Source organism: Neomonachus schauinslandi, chromosome 7, assembly GCF_002201575.2.
Source record: "Neomonachus schauinslandi chromosome 7, ASM220157v2, whole genome shotgun sequence".
In the NCBI taxonomy this organism is placed as follows: Eukaryota; Metazoa; Chordata; class Mammalia; order Carnivora; family Phocidae; genus Neomonachus; species Neomonachus schauinslandi.
This window is the reverse complement of record NC_058409.1, coordinates 60,874,926-60,901,264: the sequence shown is the minus strand read 5'-3', so window position 1 is coordinate 60,901,264 and position 26,339 is coordinate 60,874,926. Positions and strand designations below refer to the sequence as shown.

Below are 26,339 nucleotides of genomic sequence, written 5' to 3'. Positions count from 1 at the left end.
AAAGAAAGAAAGAAAGAAAGAAAGAAAGAAAGAAAGAAAGAAAGAAAAGAAAATGGCTTTAAAAATCCATCAGTAAGTAGGTATTATATGCAGGTATAGGCCAGTTTTAAAATATTCAAGGCAGGGGCATTCAGTTAACATTTGAAATAGATTAAAGAGGAATCCACACTCAGGAAGTACACTTAAGCATTCAAATATTTTATCCAAATCTTCACAAGAAGTTTTGTTAATCACAGAGAAATCTTAGCAGTAAATTTTCATTGCTAAAATGAATGGTTTTTGAAATACATGGTTGGCTAGAGAGTATGTGAGAATAAAGGAAGATAGCATCAAAATTCAACAAATCCAAATTGGGAATCACTTGAGATCCAAGACTCTAAGGGCCTTGGCCCACTCCATCTTGGGGACAACTCTCATTTGACCCCAGCAAGTGTTGGCTGACACTGCCATCAAAATATTCTTGCATTGGCTTCAGGTTAAATCTTTCATGTAAGCTACCTGTCAGAGTGGCTGAGGACAGAGGGATGAATGTTCCAGAGGAAACAAGAGCAGATTCTATGACTGTTTGTTCCAGTTCACTAATAAATGTACATTAGGCAGAAATGGGGGTTAGCTAAGACTTGCTTTCATCATAAAATATCACCTGGTAACATGAAGGCAGCCTCCTCCCATGTTTCTCTATTTATCTGATGTGACATTGTTGACCAGCCAGATTGGCTTAGATTAGTTCACAAAAGTGGTTACTCTTTTGTTTGAGACAGGTATCCCAGCTCCCTACTTTTCTTTGTTCCTTTTTTTCCCCCTCAAATACATTTTATGTGTAATGTTTTGTTGCAAAGTATCTTCTCTTCCACCATTCTTCTTTGTACATACTCCTTGCTACTTTTTATCCATAGCATTTAATGAGGCATTTTAAAAAAGTTTCAAATGGAATAACAAATTCTCCCACAAGTTTAAACTCACAGAACTTACAGTCATGAAACTCTGCATAAGTGTCTTGATATGCTAAAGGCATATCCCTCTTTTTTTGCAGGCTGAAAAACCAGTCATCTTCTATTTGTCGGGTATCTAAGTCACTTAAGGAAGAACAAAACACAACACGGGTTCTAGAGCAAGGTTTTTCAAGACCAGTTTTGAGCCACTGCCAACTCCAGAGCCCCGCTGGTCACACAAATGAAATGGCAGCCTCCCTTTAGTTTTGCTAGTAAGTCAGTAGCTTTTCTGGCCGCACAACAAAATTTCAACCATTTTACTTTATCAGTATGATGCAAGACACGAATGAATTCTGCTTTTAAATCTTCTACCTTTGCCTATGAAAGAAGGCATTATTTGTTGTTGGGTAATTATCTGTGATGTTTTATTTGTGCTCAGCCTTCTCCTTGTATTTATCAAGAGTTTCTGGTCCAAGAGGTCCAGTTCAGGGAATGACAAAGGAGTTGATATCAGACTAACCCTCTTACATAAAACAATTAAAACTGTACAAATTATTTAACAACTTTTTGAAAGCAACGGAGGGGGACCAAAACCAGGCAGAAACTGAGAAAAGGAACTGCACTGAGGGATATCGTATCTACATGGCTTTTCCTCTAAAGGAGATTCTCACCACTACATGACAGTCAGGTAGAACCCAAGCAGAAAGCTGCAGGCTTTTGAGGATGAGGGAACACAGGACAGCATTCAATTAAAGTTATACTATTTTGTGTAATTATTAAGAAAATTGAAGGTATTTATAAGTTTGTCATATTAATTGGAGATATTTACTATCCAGAAAGATCATTTTTTTTAATTTTGGACATGTCTTTCCTTTTGGACAATTGAAATATTTAGGAAGAATATTGAACATATAGTATTTAATCTATAAATTCAGCTAAGTATATTTGAAGGTATTCAGTTTGAAATGGTGCCAAATATTCTTCCCAAAATATTTTAAAATGATGGTTACAAGTTGCTAGACTTAAAAATTCTAATAGTGAGATTTGTAAGCCAAACATAAAAAGTCACTCTTCAAGAAGTACTAAGTTTTTGAACTTGTAACTTTAATAAATGGCATTTTAATTATTGGAACCAAAAGTTAACTGCTACCTAGTGATTCCATGAAAAAAAGAAGAGGAATCCTCAAAAATACTGAAGATCTTACACAGTCAGAGATGGGAGCTTAACTACTGGGAGAAGGTGCCAAGGGAGGTTCAAAGTTCAAGCAAATGGGCATGACAGAGGATCTGAAGGAGCTGTGGAGCCAGAGGGAAGAATGCAGGAAGACACCAAATATAGCAAAAACAGGAAGGCTCTTGATGACCACCGAGTCACCCTTTGTTTTAGTCAGGAAATGTGTGTGTATTAGATATAGATACTTAAAAAAAAAAAAAAAAAAAAAAACACTGGGCAGTAACCAGCCCTTTCTTCCTTTTTATGAAGCCAGAACATGTGGAATACTGCAATCACCCAGCTGTAGGGGAACATTTAAGGCCACAAGGAAAACCCACACCAGGGTAAATTAATGAATCCTACAGATCCATCATTATTTATTCTTAGAAATCAACTATTTCTGTTCTCCAGCAGAATGTTAACCAGAGTTTGGACAATAAAATGTACGGCAAAGTGATAATGCGAGTTATACCTTCAGGGAGATCTATGCAAGCTATTAGATTGTATTTTCCTTAAAATACCAAGACTCCCAGAGCCAATGCAACAGACACTTGTAACAGACCATCTTATCTCTGGTGAGCACAACAGCTACTTTTCTTTTACCATGTGATTTCTGACTTCACGTTTTATCAATGCTCCCACACATAGGAATATATACAAGAACCCTATCACAATTACATGTTTTAAAACCCACCTGAAGTTATTCTGGGGAGAGTAAGATTTCTTTGTAAAATCAAATACTGCAACAGAGTCCTGCCTTAAACTATTTCCATCTCAACTTTGAAATATATTTCTTCACATTAACATTTTTTTTTCTCCAAGGTATATTAGACTTTTCTCACTAAGTATGACAGAAACTCAATGAAAACAGATTTTGATCCACTTTCTTGGATTTACTCACACCTGTAGGTACTGCTGGACATCCAAAAACATTGTTGTTGTTAAAGTAATTATGTTTGTGCATATTATCCTGCATGTGTCATCAAGTAAGCAGAACTTATGGGCTAGAGAGTCATTCAGGCCCATCATTATTATTAGTAATAAAAAACCTAATGATATTAACCGGTGGTTCTCAGACATTCTGCTTCCCGGCACTCCAGGGTTATGTGACACATCTCTATTGGTAGCAGGGGCTCACTATGGCTACACTAAGTGTAGGGGTCAAGAGGGATGAAATCTTAAAAAAGCCTAGACGAATTTTTAATATTACCCTTCACCCCCATTCCTGCAGGAATAACTTGTACGAAGGGTAGCCTCATGGTTAAAAAAAAAAAAAAGTTTCATGCATTTAGGAAGATAAAACTTTAAACAAGCACAAAATGACCCTATTTCACAAACAAATCGCTCTTCTAGCATAATGAGTAAGAGCTTGGACTCTTGAGTCAGAATGATGGGTTCAAAGACGCTACCACTTACTTGGTCTGTGGCATTGAAAAAATTCCTAAAACCCTTGTGCCTCATTTCCTCATTTTGTAACACAGGATAAACAACAATGTGAGTACCAGCTTAATAGCCCTGTGAGAATTAAATGTGTTGATACTAGCAGAGAAACTGAGACTGTGCCTGACCAAAAAAGATGAAGAAGCAACAAGAGCAGAATTCAATAAGTGTAAACGGTTACTGTTTTGATAGTGATTAAAAAAATATTTGGCCTGTTTTTAATTATTTTATGTGCTTAAAAGTACTAAAATGCCTCATTTTATAAAATACATATATTAATCTGCTCAGGCTGTCCTAACAAAATACTTCAAATTGAGTGGCTTAAACAACAGAAATTTATTTTCTCACAGTTCTGGCATCACGAAGATCAAAGCATCACAAGTTGGGTTCTGGTGAGGACCCTCTTCTTGGGTTTTCTGTGCATGCACATGGGGATGGTTGGGGGGAGCGGGAGGACGGCAAGTGGGATAGTGAAGCTATCCTTCTCTTATTAGGAGATCAGTCCTATCCAATTAGGGCCGCTCCTTATGACCTCATTTAACCTTAATTACCGCCTTAAAGGCCCTATTCTCAAATACAGCCACACATAGGTGTTAAGGCTTCAAATTGTGAAGGAGGGACCCCATTCAGTCCTTAACAACATATAATCCAGATATTTCACATTTTTAACCAGTGTCACCACAATATTCCTCCCTACTAATTAGCCCACATTACTTTAGCTGAATTACTCAGTAGAAGAAAAATTTAATGATGCTTTGTAAAATTCCTAGTTCCTAACTTCCTCTAAAAAGAACAATTTTCAGTGGAACTGAATTAATCAGGACTCTAGTCCAGTATTTGCCTATGTCCTACCTACATACTTCATAAGGGAGAGGGGATTGGGCAGAGAAATGGGGAGTAGCCCATAGATGGTATCATAATAAGTCAGAATTATCTTGAGGAACTTCCTCACTAACCTCTCCAACTCTAAAAAATTTTATGTGGATATCTTTAGATACTGTTCTAAGAACTCCCCAGATTTCTCCCATGCCTTTCCTCTCTTCAGAAAATTATACAACAAATATTTCCCTGCCAGACCCATTGGCTGCCAGAGCACATCAGCCCCCACTTCTCAGTGAATATCAAGCACAGTTATTTAGAGTTTTCTAGCAATTGAGCCAGATACCTCCTTATCCTCCAAGTCGATGAACCAAATTATTTTTCAAAAGAGAAATAAAAAAAAAAATCAGATGGTATCTGATATATTGGTGCCACTTAGTTTTATAAATACTTTTAAAAAATACCTTTAACCGGGCACCTGGGTGGCTCAGTTGTTAAGCATCTGCCTTCGGCTCAGGTCATGATCCCAGGGTCCTGGGATCGAGCCCCGCATCGGGCTCCCTGCTCAGCAGGAGGCCTGCTTCTCCCTCTCCCAGTCCCCCTGCTTGTGTTCCCTCTCTCTTGCTATATCTCGCTGTCAAATAAATAAATTAAAAAAAAAATACCTTTAACTTCGTCTAGTAGTCATTGTTTTTTGTCACTAATATAAGGCCTCTTTGTTCCTTTTCAAAAGCACATTAAAGATGTATAATTCTAGAGAAGCGATTTAAATGAAAAGTGTACTGGCCATGTTAGCTTATCAAAATCATAATGATGGGGGTATAGCTCAGTGGTAGAGCATCTGACTGCAAAATCATAATGATGTGCAAAGAGCAGCAAAGGGGGAAAAAATTCATGGGCATATGAATGTTGGTGGGGACATGGAAAAGAAACTATGTACTCTCCAATGTAATAAATAAGTTACAAAGTTAACTTTGAAATTATAGATATAAATAGTAATTTACATATAAAATCAGTGGAGCTGGCTGATACTGGTTCATAAGAACTGACTTACTAAAATCTTAAGAACTTTGCTAGCGGTTGCTAACTCATTGGTAGCTTGAAATTGATGAACGTGGAAGTATGTATACCCCAAAAGTCAGCAAATGCTACAAATCAGGACTTTTTTCCCCAAAAAAGCTAGTGGTTCCACACTTACCAGCATACCACCCTAATATTTGGTGCAATTTATTTATGCACATTTATCACCTTAAATATAGGCAGGCTACTATGTAAATACCAGATTTTTTTCCCCTTCTTTCTCCTCTATCCACTCTTATTTTGAAATAGCAGTGCTCTGTAGGCTCTCACGAAGAGATATCTGCTTACCATGGAATATCTGCATCTTAAAGTCTACATTTGCGGCTTCTTTGTGAAAACAGATCCTAAATGTTCTCGTCTCAGTACTGTCTGGAGTATAACGTATTCTTTAAGCCAATGACTCTAGAGTGCTAATGGACCTGAGGATTACTCGGGGTCATTCCAAGAACAGTCAGATTCTCCAATTTCATCTCAGAGATACCAGTGCTGTAAATGCAGGGTAGGATCTAGTAAGCAGACACTTTCCAGTACCCCAGGCGTGCAGACCGCTGTGCTACAAGGGGTCTTCAGCCTGCACCTATGAGGCACTATCATAACGTGGTGGAGAGGGTGGTGGGAGAGTGTCTGCAGGATTTTGGTCACCATGCCAAAAATTACTTTGAACCAGCCTACTCTAAGGAGCAGTAGTTGTTCAGTAGCTCTAGATCATGTTTCCATGTCAATAACCACCTCTTCCAGGAGACCTGATCAAATGATCTCATCCTCCAATTTGTTCGGATACTTCTATCCCAGCACATATCTTCTCTGAAATGTGTATTTTACTTGCCAATTGATTGCTGCTGAACAGCAACTGCTGGGTTTCTTGGCTAAGGATCAGACTTTTGTGTCCAACTTTTAAATAAAAAAAGACTTTGCTGGGTTGGGACTTCCCAAAGATCACACCACTTCTGTTCAAAGTCATGCTTCCCAGTTTGCAACCCTTTCCTTGGAGCTCCTTAGAGATACCTAGTAAGAAATTTACAGGCTCAAACTTAGGACCCCGAGATCAAAATTCACATGCTCTGCTGACTGAACCAGCCAGGTGCCCCAAAGGCTTTTGAATACTCTTAGGGCTCCTCTTGTCTGTCTCCCTCAAGGATTAGAAGAGCAATTTAAACTACTATCAATTCTTTATTATCTATGGGGTTAATATTTGCCTAACAACTTCAAAGATAGTGACTGGCCAAGCTTATCTCTTTACTGGAGTTCTGATATTCTACTGTACACTGTTCATTCCAGTACTGTAGACCTATTTCTTAGAGACTTAGTTTTACTGAATGAAGGTTTCAGATAAAACAAGTGACTGTATACACTGGCTACCATCCTAAGTATTTCCAAAAACATTCTTTTTTAGTGATTTCTAGCATATACACACATGGCAATATAGTAATTCCAAATTTTAATCTGTTTTTGCCTATATACACACCTCTGAACTTAGTTCTCTGAACTTTTCCAGTTGTTCCTCCCCGCTCCCACCCCACCGCCCCCGCCCCGGGGAGCTTTTCCCTCTCCCAAGGCTGCAGAGGGTCAGGTGGATGAGAATCAGCCACTGCAGAAACATAAACAAAGCCTAAGAACAATGGAAGACAGAAAGATTTGGAGCTATGGCACGGGAAGTTTTCCCCTGGCAGAGTCTCTAGAAGCAACCCATTAGGAGGAAGGCATACACCATGTACAAAGGAGAAGAAAGTGGGGAGACCACGAGTCCCTGGAAGCTGACTTTTCTGGAAACTAATTGTTCAGCTCTTGCCTTTTGAGAATCACTCCCTTGAGTGGTCAGCCAGCTGCCCAAGTTTCCTTCAGTTTGTACAGACTTCGATCTAGACCACAGATAGCCCAGAGTGCAGACCTACCCTCTCCATCTACTTCTCAATCTGCTAGCTCTTGGCTACCTACAGGAAGGAAGCTCAGGATACTTGGAGGCTTCCAGAAGAGAAAGTAAGGGGTATTAGATGCCTAGAGAATGTGTGAGTTAGAGATGATATGAAGAGAAGGTCTCACCCTCTGATCAACAGTGCAAAGCCAGAAGTACAGTAGTATTGTCTAAATGGCTTAATTTCTATAAATAATCTGTACAAATGTGTAAGTGCCCCTTCCAAGTGAACAAATACAAAAAGGAACCATTCTCTCTCTTTTTTTTTTTAAGATTTTATTTATCCATTTGAGAGAGAGAGAGAGAGCATGAGAGAGGGGAGGTCAGAGGGAGAAGCAGACTCCCTGCCGAGCAGGGAGCCCGATGCGGGACTCATCCCGGGACTCCAGGATCATGACCTGAGCCGAAGGCAATCGCCCAACCAACTGAGCCACCCAGGTGCCCAAAAAGGAACCATTCTCAACAGAGAGATTACAGAAAGGTGCCTCCTCTAAGCAGATGAATTACAGAAGAGCCTAAGAAAGCAAGTCAGAACATCACGGGCTGGACTTCAGCACACAGCCTGCACACTTGCACTCAATATATTGGCCACAGTGGGACTTGAAAAAACCAGGTTGAAATTGCTCCCTCCTTCCAGCTGCATGGACCACCCTCTATGACTCGCTTTTATCTTGAAAAATTGAGTTCAAGCATTACCATACCTTACCAGACAGGGTCAAGATTCTGTTCCCCAAGATATTTGTAATGCTTCTGCCTAAATACTAAATTTAAAAATTGTATTAAGATGACCTGTCTGTGGGTCCGTTTCTCTCTCTACACTATAAACTCATCAGAGACAGAAACCACAAAACATCGATCTTAGGCCCTCCAGCACCTACTCTAGGGCTCGCTACACGGTAGGATCTTAATACATGTTTGTTTAACCATCTATCCCTTGCAAAGTCCTGGCATATTTACAATAGTATATGCTTCTCTGTTAACACTTCTAAACAGAAGACGAAAGCTAATGATGCAGAGACTTTAGTAACATACAGACACTCCACTCCACCCAACGGATTCAGTGAAGAGCTTTTTCTAATTAGGCAAGTATAAACGTTGCATTTTGAATTATTAATGCACATTGTCTCTCCTTTAACCTAAGCACATATTCAGGTAGATTCTTAAAAATAAACTCCTCTAACCTTAACCCATTCTGTGAAATCCTGTGTTTCAGTACAATTTTTGGAAATAGTATGAAAGGTACTAACTAGCTAAAAGTTATTTTAGTGTCTATATTTACACTGTACATGCAGAGCCTCTGATGAGGCACAAAATGCCATCACGACAATGGGTGGGAATGTACTACAATTACAGGAACAATAATATGCATATGAAATTTGTAGGTTTATAATTTATAATATGATAGTCAGGAAATGAAATATTTGAAAAAGTCAGTATCATGTACTGTTCCAAAAAGGTAGGAGTTAGGAATTCCTAATAATAGCCTACTTTGAAACCTCACAATCTGCTAGAGTCTATAAAGCCAGGGATGTATAGAACCCAGGACTGTCCTCACATTTTCATCGTGTTTTCAGTTTTTGTAAGTAGTCACTTACGTCAAAAAGCCACAAAGCATCAAAGCGGAGCCTTGGTGAAAGTGATTTCACAAACCTGCCTCAACAATGAAATTAGTCAGATACTGCACCGTTTGATAGCATATCTTTTTTCAGATGTTATCTAACTGCAACGTTCAAAACCCCGGGGGAAAAAAAGCATTTACGTTTTAATTTTCTGGGTGAACTATGGTAGGTTTAGTATCCATTAATTGAAATTCCTGTATGCTTGGTCAACCTAATAGCCAATGATTACCCAGACTTAAATTTTTTAACTTTTCTTCATTTTTCCTTCTTCAGGTTAAGGAAAAAAATTTACATGAGCAAAACTCTATAAGAGTAATCATCAAACTATTGCTCGTATGAGAAAAATGGAAGATATCCTACATGTCCCAGAATAGGACATAGGTTACATAAATTATGGTACAGCCTTGCAATGGAAAATATTATGCATCCCAAGAACAAAGACTGCAAAATACATTTATTATCTTAAAAGGATGTAGATATTTTGTTGCCCAGTTTAAAAGGCCAGTTTAAGAATGTGTATACTATAAACCTTGAAAATGTAAAAAGAAGTAATATGGCTGACAAAAGTAGTACGAAGTTGTTTTGTAAGAAGTGGCAAAATGTGTGTGCAATTGATTTCCTAATTGTTTACAGCAGGTTTTTAATTGATACTGTCTAAAGTTACCATTTTCTGAATGGCGTTCTTTAAAAGATAACTCACTTTTATTTTGGGAGCCATGGGCAAAATTATGCAGGGACAAACTGCACAAAAACTCCTTTTATAAATACCTCTCTGAAATATTGCCTATTTTTATACTCAAACCTTTTAAAATTGTGTTTCCTTCTGATGCTTTTAACATTGGACTGATATGCTAATACACAGGCCTTGCCAAAGCTTTGGCCATAATGCAATCAAACAGACCAAAAGATAAAGTAGTTAAATAAATTGATTGCAATCATGTGCAAAAACAGACTGAGCTTCAAATTGGGCATGAAGGAGATTTAAAGGAAATGGTGGAATTTGAGGTTCTGAAAAAAATGTATAGGATAGGAAGAGAGATTTATTTGAAGGCTGTTTAAATAAGGGGTTGGGCACCCAGGAACAGCTCTGCTAGCAGAGACCGAATGCTTTTTTTACCTTTTACTCAAGTAAGTAATGTCTTGATTCATTGATTCCGCTCTGGTTTGGGAAGGAGCGGGAGCAGGGGCGGGGGGGGGGGGGGCAGATGTAGTCAGCAGGGTACCAGCGAGAGAGCAGAGATAAAGGAGAAGCAAATCCAGAAAATAAACATAAATAGTTGAAAAAATCTCCACATCATATGCAATCCAAGGACAACTGAATGAAACAGGTTGCTGGAGCCAAACATTAATGCCAGAATACAGAGAGGACTATGAAAGAAAAGGTGAGTTGGGATACAAACATCAAAGGCAATGAGAGATAACAAGTATGAATAATTTTAACAAGTATGAATAATAACTTCTGGTTTTTAAGCTAGACCTTGGAAAGATTTTAGTGGTGCAAAATGACCTAGAAGTATGAAAGAGGGAGGGGAGAAACAACCTTTACTCTAAACAGCCTACTCCAGTCTAGGCACAATGGTCAATAGCTTCTCTCTTAGTACCTACAACAACCTGATGAGGCTAATGTTACAGTTTTCACATTACAGATGAGGAATTAGGGCTCACTGATGTTAAGTAACATGCTTGTTCAAGGTTGGGAAGAAAGGAGACTATTAGGATTTCTGGAATGGTGGGTTAAAGATCTCCATAGAAGTAATGGAAACACTGACAAAACTGACTTAATCAGAGCTCTAAAAATTAACAAATGCTTGCCAGAATCCAAGTGTGTTTATTCAAGAAAAATAGCTAAATTTTGGTAAGGACAGTGAGCCCTGTGGCTAATTACACCAAACATTTAAAGAAGAGTCGATACCTATTCTTCTCAAACTATTCCAAAAAATAGAAAAGGAAGGAAAACTTCCAAATTCATTTTATGAGGCCAGCATTACCCTGATACCAAAACCAGATAAAGACACCACTACAAAAGAGGATAGGCCAATATCCTGGTGAACATGGATGCAAAAATCATCAATAAAATAGTAGCAAACCGAATCTAACAGTACATTAAAAAATCATTCACCACGATCAAGTGGAATTTATTCCTGGTTTTCAAAGGTGGTTCAATATTTGCAAATCAATCAGCGTGGTACACCACATTAATAAAAGAAAGGCTAAGAACCATATGATTCTCTCAATGCAGAAAGAGCACTGGACAAAGTCCAACATTCATTCATGATAAAAGCCCTCAACAAAGTAGGTTTAGTTTACCTTTTCTATTTCCTGCTTTCTCTTCGTTAAAGGTGATAATGTCTTCTCCAGTGGCTATTAGGCAAAATCAGGAAAAAAGGAAAGTAATAGATTAATTATTCCCATAATAAATATTCAGACTCCTAAATCATTACAAATTTGAGTCAATTTTCACTTGTTTTCTTAACCCAACTTTTTCTCCACTGAATAAATGAATGATGTACCTGTAGAGGAGAAGCCGAAGAATGAACCAGCCTTAGTGTATAGATTCTGACTATTTACATTCAAATCTGAGCATGCCCTCCCCTAGCAGTCCCTAAACAGGTTAACCTTTGTAAATAGATGATGGGGATTAAGGGATGCACGTGTTGTGATGAGCACCAGCTGTTGTATTTAAGTGTTGAATCGCTATATTGTACACCTGAAACTAATATTACACTGTGTGTTAACTAAACGCAATTTAAATAAAAACTATACACCAATAATGTAACAGCAGAAAGAGAAATCAAGGAATCAATCCCATTTACAGTTGTGCCCCAAACAGTAAGATACCTAGGAATAAACCTAACCGAAAAGGTGAAAAACATGTATTCTGAAAACTATGAAAGAGTGTTAAAAAACACTGAAGGCGACACAAAGAAATGGAAAAACATTCCATGCTCATGGATTGGAAGAACAAATATTGTTACTAACAATGTCAATACTAGCCAAAGCAATCTACATATTTAATGCAATCCCTATCAAGATACCAACAACATTTTTCACAGAGCTAGAACAAACAATCCTAATATTTGTATAGAACCACAGAAGACCGAGAATAGCCAAAGCAATCATGAAAAAGAAAAGCAAGGTTGGGGGTATCACAATTCCGGATTTCAAGTTATAGGACAGAGCTATAGAATCAAGACAGTATGGTACTGGCACAAAAATAGACACGTAGGTCAATGTGGATAGAAATGCAACAGATTTCCAGACGTTGATTTTATATCCTGCAACTTTACTGAATTCATGTATCAGTTCTATCAATTTTTTGGTGGAGTCTTTTGGGTTTTCTATATAGAGTATCAAGTATCAGGTCATCTGCAAATAGTAAACTCAAAACAAGGAAGTCAGTAAATAGGAAAAACTCAGTTCAGTCTACTGGTGCAAGGAAAAACCCAGTCCTTCCTGTTTCTTTTTTCTCTCACACTACTACCAGACTCACAGAGAGCACTTCACTTCTAGTAACCCAATGTGTGAAGGTTTTTCCCATGCCACCGAATAGCACTCAATTCCAAAATGTATGGGGGGTGAGAGGTTCCCCTCACCAAGCAATGCTCAGGAGACCAACTGACTGTCCTACAATTCAACTCAATTCTGACATTTCTACCTGGAGAGAGCATTAGATCCCACAAGTTTAAGAATTCAACAATGGCCCCCCTTAACCCCCAACTTCAGATAACAGTCACGAGGGGAGGTTGCTACCTGTGCTCTGACCAACTGTCTATAAATCTCCCATCTCCCTCCTTGAGTTTGATTAATTTGCTAGAGTAGCTCACAGAACTCGAACACATTTTAGTTACCCGATCACCTGCTTATTTTAAATTTTTTTAAGGTTTTATTTAAATTCCAACTAACATACAGTGCAATATTAGTTTCCAGTGTGCAATATAGTGACTCAACACTTCTTTGCAATACCTCGTTCACATCACAGCAAGTGCCCTCCTTAATCCCCATCACCTATTTCACCCATCCCCCACCCACCTCCCCTCTGGTAATCAGCAGTTTGTTCTCTATAGTTAGCAGTCTGTTTCTTGGTTTGCCTCCCTCTCTCTCTTTTTTCCCCTTTGATTACCTGTTTATTATAAAATTCAGAGACAGATGACAGAGATGTATAGAGCAAGGTATGCAGGAAGGGTATGGCGTTTCTGTGCCCTCTCAGAGTGCACCACTCTCCTTAAACCTCCAGCTGTTCACCAACCTGAAACCTCCCCAAACCCTCACCTTTTGGATTTTTATAACAGCTTCATTACATAGGCATGATTGACTGAACCTTTGGCCATTGGAGATTGACTCAGCTTCCAGCCCCTCCTCTTTCCCAGGAGGTCTAGGATGGGACTCAAAGTTCTAACCCTCCAATCACGGTTGGTTCTGGCAACTAGCCCCACCCTTCCTGGGATGGGGGGAGAATACAAAAGTCACCTCATTAACATAAAAAAGACATTTTTGTTGCTCTCACCACTCAGGAAATTCCAAGGGTTTTAGGAGCTCTCTGCAAGCAACAGGGATGAAGATCAAATCTATATTTCTTATCATAAATCACAGTATCATAGTTAGCTTTATGTAAAACAAGTGAAATCTGTTCCACCCCAACCCCAACTCTCCTTTGCTTCCTGGCTTAGGTGAATGGGCAGATGGTGATTGCCTAAGCCAGGGCATCTCTTCTCACAAGGTCTCATTGCTTTGATGGCCTTTGTGTTGCTAAGCAATTTATCTTTCTCACCCCCATGTCTGTCTCACCCACCACTGCTCATCTAACTCTAGCCCTGTCATCCTACTCATTCCATAAGGCCAAATACATGAAGAATACATTGAATTTCCACATCCCAAGGTTCTTCCATACTTCAGGAATATTCTGGGTTTTTTTCTCAAGTTTCACACAAATAATCTTGTACCCAATATTGTTTAATCTCATCCATTTACCCTTCATGGAGGAATGCCTTCTAAGCCTTCCCTGAAACTTAACAGGTAGTTTTACAGTGTTTTTTTTTTTTTCTCTCTCTCAAATTTTCAGGTGAAAAATTTCTGGGTAGTCAACAAAATGATAGCACAATATGATGTCATTTTACTGATCAAAAGGCTACCTTTCCTAATTACAAGTCCTGCCCCATAAAGAAGGTAAGTTTGTCCTGTATTTACAAAAAGCAGAATAAGTAAGCTTAAAATGGGCCTCCTGGAGACACTTTAACAACAACAACACACTACTCCAATGATGGGGATTCCAAATACTGTGGTAACCAGGTGGGGGCTATTTTTGAACAGACAGGCCTCTCACTGTCCCTCAAATTGTACCACTGACATTGCCTCCCTCTCTGTTTATAAGTGGAATCACCTCAGTTCAAATGAATTCAATACCATTTCTTTTTTTTTATTGTTATGTTAATCACCATACATTACATCATTAGTTTTCGATATAGTGTTCCATGATTCATTGTTTGCGTATAACACCCAGTGCTCCAGTCAATACGTGTCCTCTTTCATACCCATCACCAGGCTAACACATCCCCCCACCCCCCTCCCCTCTAGAACCCTCAGTTTGTTTCTCAGAGTCCATAGTCTCTAATGGTTCATTTCCCCCTCCGATTTCCCCCCCTTCATTTTTCCCTTCCTACTATCTTCTTTTTTTTTTTAACATATAATGTATTATTTGTTTCAGAGGTACAGGTCTGTGATTCATCTGTACCATTTCTTATTAATAGATCTGGAAAAAGATTTGTAATGAGGAACAAGTAAATTAGAGTAGGAAAACATTTTTTCTCTCAACTGTCAACGTCATTCAAAGATTCCATTAAGGACACTGTGGACATGAAATCTAATTTTAGTTATGGGGTTTTTGCTCTTTTTTATTTTTATTTTTTACTTTTAAAGTAAAGTTAATTTTTAAAATATTTGTCAAATATTTGTCAATAACGTGCCACACGCTAGTCACTGAAGATAAAGTGGTGATCAAAATGGACTTAGGTGCTGCCCTAGGGTAGCTTAAACCAAGGAAGACAAATCTCAAACAAGCCATAAAACTATGATGTAAAGGGGGTCAGGAAGCTAAGGAAGTATATGACAGGGAAACTGAAACTATCATTCTGTGTGTGTGTGTGTGTGTGTTTTGGTTCCAAAATTTATTGGTATCCACTGCATCACAGTGTGTCCTATTCAACTGAAAATTTTCTAAGCCACTACCCCTACAGAAATATTAATAAGCATAATAATTCTAGATAATGAAACTGTAATTCTTTTTTTAAAGATTTTATTTATTTGAGAGAGAGAGAGAGCACAAGCAGGGGGAGCTGCAGGCAGAGAAAGAGGGAGAAGCAGGCTCCCCGTTGAGCAGAGAGCCCAATGTGGGGCTTGATCCCAGGACCCTGGGATCCGGACCTGAGCCAAAGACAGATGCTTAACCACCTGAGCCACCCAGGCACCCCAGTGAAGCTATAATTCTTAAGAGGAAAAATATAGGTATCAGTTACTTCCAAATCTATTACAGTGTCCATAGTTTATCATTCCTTGTGTGAAAAATACCGTAAGAAAATAAATAGAAGCAAAAGAGAGCTTCATTGAGGTCCTTTTTGGATTCCCGTTCTCCTAATTTCTAAATACGGTTAGAACATGGTAGGTAGTAATCTAATATATTCTAACCGTGACAATTTTATAGAGACTGAAATTCAAAGATAGCATAAGCAGAAGTTTTCCAGTATTTTGACACATCAGGTGGGTGGTTTTCCCCAAAAACTATTCCTCAAGTACAAATAATAGAAGTGATTACAGTGCCTTTTACCAATGTGCCTGTAAACACTTAGAAAAATCATACACTGTCTCTGAGAAAAACCAACAGAAATTTATCTGGCAAGGCAATTGGGGTTCTAAAATTACTGCCCCCTACAACTCTCCCAAGCACCAAATATTCACAGGTATAAACTTTTCCTTGACAGAACACATGTTCTGTTGAATAGGAGAACACAAAGTCTTCTCTAGAGAATGATTTTACCAATATATAAAGTAGAAGTCCCTCTAAGCATGTGGCCTCAAAACTATACAGAACAACTGTAATGCTCACTTGTCTAACATATGTATACATTTATATGGCTTTTATTCTATGAATTGTTAATATTTTCATTGCATGAATAATCCAAACAGCCCGAACAATTGCTGATGAATATTTTGACACAAGAACACAAGCTGAATGACTCAAAGCATAAAGAACAGATCATTATTTTATTTTATTGATCAGTCAATTAATGTCATTGCCCAGTCCATTGTTTGAGGTAAAATCTGCTTCCATTTCGGAATGAAAACAACAAAAATCTTAACCAACATAGTCATTGATTCAAAACAACAAAGATGAATTATAACAAATTACCCCCTTCCTAGAGGTCAAGTAAAGAATTGAAATAATAGGGGCACCTGGGTGGCTCAGTCGGTAAGCGACTGCCTTCGGCTCAGGTCATGATCTCAGGTCCTGGGATCGAGCCCCGCATCGGGCTCCCTGCTCTGCGGGAAGCCTGCTTCTCCCTCTCCCACTCCCCTTGCTTGTGTTCCCTCTCTTGCTGTCTCTCTCTCTGTCAAATAAATAAAATCTTTAGGGAAAAAAAAAGAATTGAAATAATAGCCATTGTCTATTATTTTTCTTATTATTTGGTAATACTAGCATACATAATATCAGAAAGATTACAGGCATTAAACTTAAGCATTTTATTATTTAAGAGTCATCTTTTTTCTCTAAACCCCAAGGAAAAAAAGATATCTTTTGACAACCAGAACTTTGAAGAATCAGTGAGACAAAATACGCTTCAAATTCAATTATTTTTAAAAATGGTAAAAAGAAGTCATTTTCACAGTTAACTTTTAAAAAGAGTAGTCACAAAATGACATACATATTTTATATTGAAACGAAAATAAGGCTATGAACCTTAATTTTACCTTCAATTATGTAGTTCATAAAAAATAATTCATGATTTCTAATAGCAAAATTATAAAACAAAATAATACCACCATGAATAAAGAGTCAAAGGTTAATTATTGAATTAATTATCAGGAGTAGTGAAGGAGGCTTCGTAACAGCCGACTAGGTAGAAAGAAACTTTACTCTTATTAAAGGGCCAGGAATATACTCGTACTGCACTGATTTTACCTAAAAAACTTTTATTTATCCTCTCCTATACAGAAGCTAGATAATAGTAGGAAATATTTTGAAATAGGTAACATGTTTTTTAAGCTCCCAAATTTGTGCTTTATTGTATTTTCTAAGTGGTTGCTAGGACTATACATTCTCATTCAGGATGGGATCTCATAGAAGCTCAGTGCTAGTTTCTTCAATTATCTAGAAGCATAAAAAATGGAAACTCCATTAGTGACTGCCAGGGGTTAGGTGGAAGGAGGGATGAATAAGTTGACCACAGAGGATTTTTAGGGAAATGAAAATATTTTGAGTGATACTATAATAGAGACTCAAGAAGGCAATGTACAGCTTTTTGTTTTTATTTCTTACAGATATTCCAGTTGAGGGTGGTAGCTTCTGAACTCTCTATACATTTTTCTAATAGTGATACTCAAATAATAAGTAATACTCAAATAGCTCAAGCGTAACATTCACAAGAAAATCCACAAAGGGATCAAAGCATAATACAAAATGATCAAGTACACTTTTTGGTCTATAAATATTTCTCAATTGCTTTGGGTTTAGACACACAAAAATAGAGCATAGTGACTGTCTATGAAATGGGAGTACAAAATTCCATTCAGCAGTGACCTATTTGTTTCAGTTTCATGAATAATCATTTAGATAACCAAAAAATATATTTGGAGTTGCCAGAGTCGAACGAATAATTATATTCACTCAACTTTATCCAAAGATAGTTTCTACTTCCTCCAAACAACTTAATTAATTCAAAGAGTAAAGAATGCCACACTCAGGCCAAGTATAGTAAAGCAATGTAGATTTTTAACATCTAGGTCACAAAACCAAATATGCATTTCAGGTTTTTAGAGCTTAGCTATCCAATAAGCTTTGTCAAAAAGGTTTTGATGAGGGCGCCTGGGTGGCTCAGTTGGTTAAGCGACTGCCTTCGGCTCAGGTCATGATCCTGGAGTCCCAGGATCGAGTCCCGCATCCGGCTCCCTGCTCAGTGGGGAGCCTGCTTCTCCCTCTGACCCTCCCCCCTCTCATGTGCTCTATGTCTCTCTCATTCTGTCTCAAATAAATAAAATCTTTAAAAAAAAAAAAAGGTTTTGATGAAGGAAGTGCTACGTTCAGAGCTATGAGAGAGGGAAATAGTATTATGGGCATGTAGAAGTGGATTCCTAAAGAGAGTTAAGAGTCAGGGAAGGCAACCAGGATGCTACTCCAAGAGTGGGGTTCAAGGGAAGAAAAGGATATTCAAAATGAAAAAGATGTGACAGGTGTGAGAAAGACTTCAGACTTCCTGTTAGAAGCAATAGAATCCTGACATGGTAATTTCCAACTTGTAAGAACGATCAAATATTTGTGCGGTAAGGCACTCAGATGCTGAAGGGAGAACCTAAGAGAGAAGAGGCCAAAAAATGAGTCAAGTTGCATCCCAAATCAAATCCTATTGTTACTTTTTTTTATAGAAAATAAACCTGAAAGTTCAACCACAAATCACTTTCCAATTTCTTCCTGCTAACACACTTCCTCTATGGTTTTGATGTGATTAAATTCAGCAAACTTTTCTTTATCCCTACATGTACAAGGCACTGTGCTTGGGATGGGTAGCTGGCCACATGGAAGGCTTAAAAATAAATTTGACAGAAACAGTCAATGCGCTTAGGTAGAGAGACGTACATAACTGATGTGTTGAACAATGCAAAATTCCATAATAGAGATTTACGGTAATAAACAGAGAAGAAATAATTAATTCCTAGCTATGTTCTAGAAGAAATACATTAATTGCAACTGCATTCTAAGTACTTTGATTTACAGAAATAGTTGGCTGTGAACATTCAAGAATACCAGGGTGACTTTGGGACAATTCCTTAGTCTCAGGAGACTCAGTTTACTTATCCAGAAAGTAAAGAATTGAGTTAAAACAATTTAGCCAGTAATTATAAAACTTTCTACTTCTATTTAGGTGTTACTAGATGCGGGGAAGGAGGGCTTAGAGTAGTGGATCTTTACAGGGAAAAACTTTCTAGAGATCACCAGTTTCTAAAGTTACTGTTAAGGTTTTCCATGTACAAGCTGAGAGACAGTCAACTTTGCCAATGTTCAAAAGTTTTCATGTTCTCAAATTACCTGCCTTTAAGCTCAAAAGAGATCCGACCCTGGGTATTTGTACCAGCAAGCATTTTCTAGTTGACATTTAGGGCAGGATTACTGAAGAATTACGGTGTGTTCAGAAACAAGGCTAGTAGCAATTAGACACAAAATGGAGAAATACTTCCTCTTTTTTCTTTTCTTAATTTACTCATAGGGTCTTTCTTCCAGTTTAATCTTTTCTGCCTTAATTGAGCCATCTGTTGGAACAACTAGATTATGGTTAAGAAAGAAGTACAGATTTCCTATTTACAGTAGAATGAATTGGCCGAGCTAATCTGTGAAAGGAAGTATTGAAGATAAATGCATGTAAAGCTATTTCTACTTGCACTGTCCAAAGGCCCCTTCTAAAATCCTTTTACTTCCTCAGTGCTTAAAATAAACCACAAGTGAGTTTTCTAATGCTCTTAATGCAAAAAAATATAAATATGCATATGTATATATATATATGATATACGTATATGTATATATATTAATCTTAGCTATTCTTTTAAATACTGTCTAGTGCCTGCCTAAAACTTGGATGGAAGGAGAGAATCAATTCTGTGTTTCTGGTGATATTGGGAAAAAAGAAGATTTTACCTATCAAGTTTAGCATAGACTTGTATATAAAATTTCAAAACATCTCGATGTTTATTCCAAACCAAGCTTAACTCAAATTTACTAAGAGGCATTTTTGTTCTAAGTACTTATGTTAATATTCTCTTCTAGCCTTCTGGTAGAGATGTCCCTAAGCTTGGCACTCAACTAACCTCTCCTTTTTGAAATTCTTCATAGGCTTTTGATACAATATAATCCTTTCTCTCCATCTTTCTGACAATTTTAGACCATTTCCTTCACTTTCAAATAATCAAAGCCCTACACTTCAGTCTCTCCTGAGCAGTCTTTATGCCAACCTTGGTGCATTAGCTAATTCACCCATTCCACCCTAAGAATCAGCCCAATTAGACTTGACATCCTTTTCTTTGAAGGTTATAAGAAAATACAATAAGGACTACATTTACTGATAGTTACAATTGGTTTAAATTTAAAATAACTATATAAATGCAAGAGGAAAAAATCAATATTCAAGTGGCTGATATTGTAATTCTAGGACAATAACCTTATTTGTCACTAACCTCAACCTAGTTCCTTAAAATAAGAGTAAAATAGTTTACCTTTGTTTATTATCATTTATACAATCACTCATCAGCCAAGCATGGAAGAAAAATACGTATTATGTTTCTTTTAATGTTATGAGATCAACAAAAATGATACAAATTATTTTTTTAAAGATTTTTTATTTATTTATTTGAAAGAGAGACAGAGATAGCAAGAGAGAGCACAAGAGGGGAAGAGAGAGGCCGTCTCCCTGCTGAGCAAGGAGCCCCATTCAGGACTCTACCCCAGGACCCTGGGATCATGACTTGAGCCAAAGGCAGATGCTTAACCGGCTGAGCCACCCAGGCACCCCTTGAGCCTGAACTTTTATTTTTTATTTATTTATTTTTTGGGGGGGATTTTATTTATTTATTTGACAGAGAGAGCAAGAGAGCACAAGCTGGGGAAACAGTAGGAGGGTGAGGGAGAAGCAGGCTCCCCGCCAAGCAGGGAGCCTGATGCGGGGCTCGATCCCAGGACCCTGGGATCGTGACCTGAGCTGAAGGCAGACACTTAACCAGCTGAGCCACCCAGGCACCCCCCAAATTATCAATCAACCTTTGATAATTTATTATGTATGCCATTGGCCACTAGACACAAAATACTCTGAACTAGCTTGTTCAAAAATTAGCTTTTCTCTTTGTTTTTACTTTCTCTCCTGAATATAGAGAATTTCCTCATTATCTTCAACAATAGCAATAAACATTATTTGATCAGCTTCTAACAGCAAGGCTGTGTGCTAGAAACTGAACATGTAAAGATACACTGTTGTCTCTCAGGAAGTTTACAAGATAGCTGATTTAAAGGGCTGTGTGAAAATACAAATAAAGTGCAAGGCAGCAGGGGTGCCTGGGTGGCTCAGTTGGTTAAGCGACTGCCTTTGGCTCAGGTCGTGATCCTGGAGTCCCTGGATCGAGTCCCGCATCGGGCTCCCTGCTCGGCAGGGAGTCTGCTTCTCCCTCTGACCCTCCTCCCTCTCATGTTCTCTGTCTCTCATTCTCTCTGTCTCAAATAAACAAATAAAATCTTTAAAAAAAAAAAAGCAAGGCAGCATACAAGCAGCAAGTGGGTGGTCTTAACAGTAACGAGATTGTGAGGAGGAAGACATTTCCTGACATTAGGACAATCAAAGACAACGTGACAAAGGTCCTGCGATTGAACCTGGGCCTCACTGCAAAATAAGTAGAAGCTGGTTAATAATGAAATAGCAATTTATTGAAAAAAATGAAGAAAGGGCTGGGGCGTTCTGGACAAAAGAAACACACTGAGAGAATAGGTTACAAGAAAGGTGCCATGAAACCAAAACCAGTCCAGCAGGCAGGCAGGGGAACATGTTGGCGTTTACTTCCCAAGATATTTATCACTTGACAGGATACTCATATGGCCCCACTAGCTTCTGGAGCAGCTCTGCTCTTAACATTTGAACAATCTATGGCCTAATTACTTCGTTTGCCCTTTTGAAGAGTCTCTCCGCAGGACACTTTCTGAGAGTGAGAGCGCAAAAAGTGGGCCCTTGGAAAGTTATCCTTCCCCCATTGCATTAAAAGCAAAATAACCTTTTATCAAATGCTTTGTGACCATTTAGAATATTGAATTTGTATTTTAATCATGGAATTCAACAGGCATATAGCCAGTGGGAAGGGCTTAATTACAAATGATGTCTTTCTCATGGTTATGCCCGCAATCCCAAGGGATGCTTTAATGATGTTCTGAGCCCTCAGACAGGAAAGGTCAAACGGCTTTGCTCCCCGAGTACTGCAAAGCGCACATAGCTGCACCTTTATCCTCACAGATGTTCAACCAGGTATAATATTAGCCTGAGGTAAAAATTCCAGGAAACATGAACTCCCAGAGTAGGAGATCTTTGGAATTCAGTGAATAATAGAGCAACCTCTTTCAGAGTTTGAAGAGCAGATGAATTTAGATAATCACCATTTGAATACAAATCTATATTTCATTAGAGGTATAATATGCCAGGAGAAATGCCATTCTGCTTGCAAATGTATCACGTATTAAAGATTCATGATATTTTAGATTGATACTTTTTAAATTTTGAAAATGTTTCTGCTAGGTTCATACTATGCACATATTTAAGTTTGTATTAGGTTAAGTCAGATGAAATTGACTTTTTTTGGTAGGTCAAAAATGGTTGAATATTCCATTGTACCTGGTTCAACCTGATTACTCAAGTTTTTTTACAATTAGCAAAAGAATGGAAAGTCACATTTTATAACACCATCCTGACCTAATTTTCATTCTTAAAAAATATTTTTGCATTATGCTAAGCAAGATATTTTCAAAATGTGCTGACATATAGATATCCATTAACTCTAAATTTGTGTGCATTTTTCCTTGCACTGGCCTTGATCTTCAACTTTGATTTTTAGGTTTTGTATCTCTAGCACTAGCGAGGTAACTTAAGGTAGAACCTGACATACATTTTAAGCATGTAAGTCATTTTAAAAATTAATATTAAAGAAAATATTTGGTTTTTCTTAAAACTTAAAAAAGCTGGTCACCCTGCCTTCCCCAAAAAAACCCAAAAATACCTCATATGCCATGAAAGACATGAGTGTCCACATGCATTATTAATATTAATAATTAGAGAGAATCTTCATATACAGAATACAGATATTTGGGTCTTCTAATTTTTTTTACAACTTATACCCTTGTAAAATATTTGGTCATGAAATATATTTGTATTTATTTAGTTAGTTACTTGATTTGATTTTTTTTAACCAAAGCTTATTAATATGCATATTATTGTAATAATTGTATAATAATCTTAACAACTGATCAAAGTAATGTCTACCTCTATAAAGCATTATTTACGTGAACATTAATTAATTTAAACATAAAAAAATTTTAAGACTCTTAAAGCTGATTCCACTGTAAACTTTAAATAATTACTAAAGCATATGAAACTAAAAATGAGGGGCACCTGGGTGGCTCAGTCTGTTAAGCGTCTGCCTTCAGCTCAGGCGGTGATCTCAGGGTCCAGGATCGAGTCCTGCATTGGGCTCCTTGCTCAGCAGGAAGCCTGCTTCTCCCTCTCCCGCTCCCCCTGCTTGTGCTCCTGTTCTCTCTCTCTCTCTGACAAATAAATAAATAAAATCTTTTAAAAAAAATGAAAATGAATGGAAATGTAGATCATGTCAATTAAATTAAGTCTGAATAACACTTAAAAACACACACTATTGGTAGGTTAAGTACTTGTGATTAAAAATACTAGAGATCTTTTAACAAAAACTAGTAACTAGGTACCTGGGAAAGGGAGCTAAGAAATAGAGGTAGGAAAGGACTGACAAGATAACTCTTGTCTGGAACATCAGTGGTAAAGTAGCTGTCATTATTTCTGGAAAGCTTATCTCAATTGGTGGGGTAATGCCTGAAATTGAAACAAACAAAAATTCTAGAGTAACTCACGGTGGTCCAACAGAATTGTCAAACAGATGTCTTGTGTGGCCAACAATTTCTGAAGAGAATGCAGTACATTCTCTTAATGCCCCACTGGAATAAAGGGAACAAGTACCATCCATGGGCCAGCTGATCTGATGTGCTCCCCAGGCCACCTCCAGAAATTAGGTTTTTAAGTGGAAAGAACAAGATTAGGGGGCGCCTGGGTGGCTCAGTTGGTTGAGCGACTGCCTTCGGCTCAGGTCATGATCCTGGAGTCCCGGGATCGAGTCCCGCATCGGGCTCCCTGCTCTGCAGGGAGTCTGCTTCTCCCTCTGACCCTCCTCCCTCTCATGCTCTCTGTCTCTCATTCTCTCTCTCTCAAATAAATAAATAAAAATCTTTAAAAAAAAAAAAAGAACAAGATTAGTGTTTAACCTATCTTTATATGATTTCATAACCACATACCACCAGCCTCACCATCTTGATGAAGCTTTGATATAAAAATTGTAGGATATTTGTTTTTAACCCTAATTCCTTTATGTTCCTCAAAATTCGTATCATCCTGAACATTTACAAGAAATAGCATAAACACTCTTCTTATAGTTGAAAAGCAGAGATGTATCTTATTTTAGTTGGCAGTTAATATGGGGGCCTACAGTATAACAGCTGTCTCAAATAGCCATTAAATTACCTACAGAATTTTGCAAAACCTTTAGCGGCTTGTTTTCTGTGGGGGAGAAATAGAAAAAATGACCAAAGAGGCGTCTTGCCCAGGTTTTGGAATGACTGTACAAGAAAGGTGTTGAATTGACTGTTGGAGGATTCATTCTTAATTCTTTCAGTTTGAATATAACTCTTCATTTAGTGAGGATCTGTGGGTGTTGGGTGTGTTTTCGAAACAAAATCTTTCCAAGAGGCACGTGTTAATTTACCACACACCGGAATGGCAAGGACGACGGTCCGGGGGCAAGAACCAGTGAAATACGTCAAGGAAAAGCAGGGAAGATTTTTTTTTTTTTAAGATCTCTTTCCCGCCTCTCTCCAAAGGGGAAGCCACCGCCAAGGTTTAGGCTTAGGCTTTATCTCTGAGACAATAGCGCCTCTCGCCGCCTAGGGCACAGCTCAGATCTCGCGCCCTGCCCTCCCCGCGCCCCCGTCCTACCTGTCCCCCTGCCCAGCCCTCTCATCTGCCCCACGCGTCACCTGCCCCACGGACGTCCCCGCCTCGCCGGTCCCCGCGTCTCACCTGCGCTTCTGTCCCACGGACGCCCCTACTCCATTGGCTTTTCTGCCCACAAGTCCCCGGCCGCACCAAGCCCTCAGCTCATCAGTCCTCTGGCCCGCCACACCCTCTGCCCCCCCGACCCCCCTGCCCCAGCAGCGCGCCCGTGAAGCTGAGGCGCTGGTCGTGAGGAGCCTGCAGTCCTGCCTGCGCCCCCCGCCCCCGCCAGGCCCTCGGGCGGGAACAGGAGAGCTGCCGCGAGCCACTGGAGGTCTCCCAACGCCCCGCGCCCGAGGTGCCCTGCTCCCCCGGCTCTCAGGCAAGCCAGCTCGCGTCTCGCCTGCTCCTTGGCTCGGGGCCCCTCGGGCTTGTTTGCTTGTCCTCATCCCCGGGCCAGCCCCGCTCCCTCCCGGCCGCTTCAACAGCCGTTGGCTTCCTGCGGTGTGTTTCTTTTTTTTTCCCCCTCCTAGGCTCCATCAAAGGTGTCTCTGTTATTGAAATATGAAGCCATTTCCTCTCCAAAACCCTTGGTTACTCAAGGCGGGAATCAATGGACCTATATACTCTCCCAGGAGTTATAAATAAACGTCTATTTGTTCAGGAGGCGTTTTCCCGCGTGTCCCAGCATCTTCCCCCGTGGTTATTTTAGGGTGTGTGTGTGTGTGTGTGTGTGTGTGTGTGTGTGTGCACCCGCGTGCGCCCTGTGCCCATCTGGTTCTAATCCTGGGTATGGATCCATAAGCCAACCCCACCCATCTCGTCTAACCCCTCGCATTCCTCACTCTATAAATAAATCCAGGTTCTCTGAGCTCTGTCATCCAGGGATACAATAGCAGTTGTCTGTTAACGGAGATTCAAACCCAATATCGATATTGAGTCCAATAAACAAGAAAATACACTTTTTGCAATTTGGGTGGAAGGGCACCTCCAGTTTAGGAAACTTTGTCTGCTGTTGCCATAATTGCCTCTCTACCTAGTCACCCTGGATCTACTGGGGAAAGGGAGACGGAAAAGCTAGGACATCTCCGACCTTTGGGTTTTCCTTTTAACCGAGGCTAAAAATCAAAGCGAAAATGTACTGTCCTGGCGTTTCTGCCTCACACCGCTGCCCCATAGCTCATTCTCCCGACCCCTTGCCCCAGCCTCTCTGTACAGACCCCGGAGTGGTGAGGCTGCAGGAGGTGTGGTGTGGGTGGGGGCTTGTGGCTGTAGCTGCTTTTCCCAAGCCCTGAGCGGGATACTCCGGGGTCT

At 39.0% G+C, this 26,339-nt stretch overlaps 1 pseudogene; it reads right to left on the bottom strand.

Moving 5' to 3' along the window:
• LOC110587387 overlaps positions 1-26,339 on the bottom strand; it is a 57,532-nt pseudogene that overhangs the window by 410 nt on the left and 30,783 nt on the right.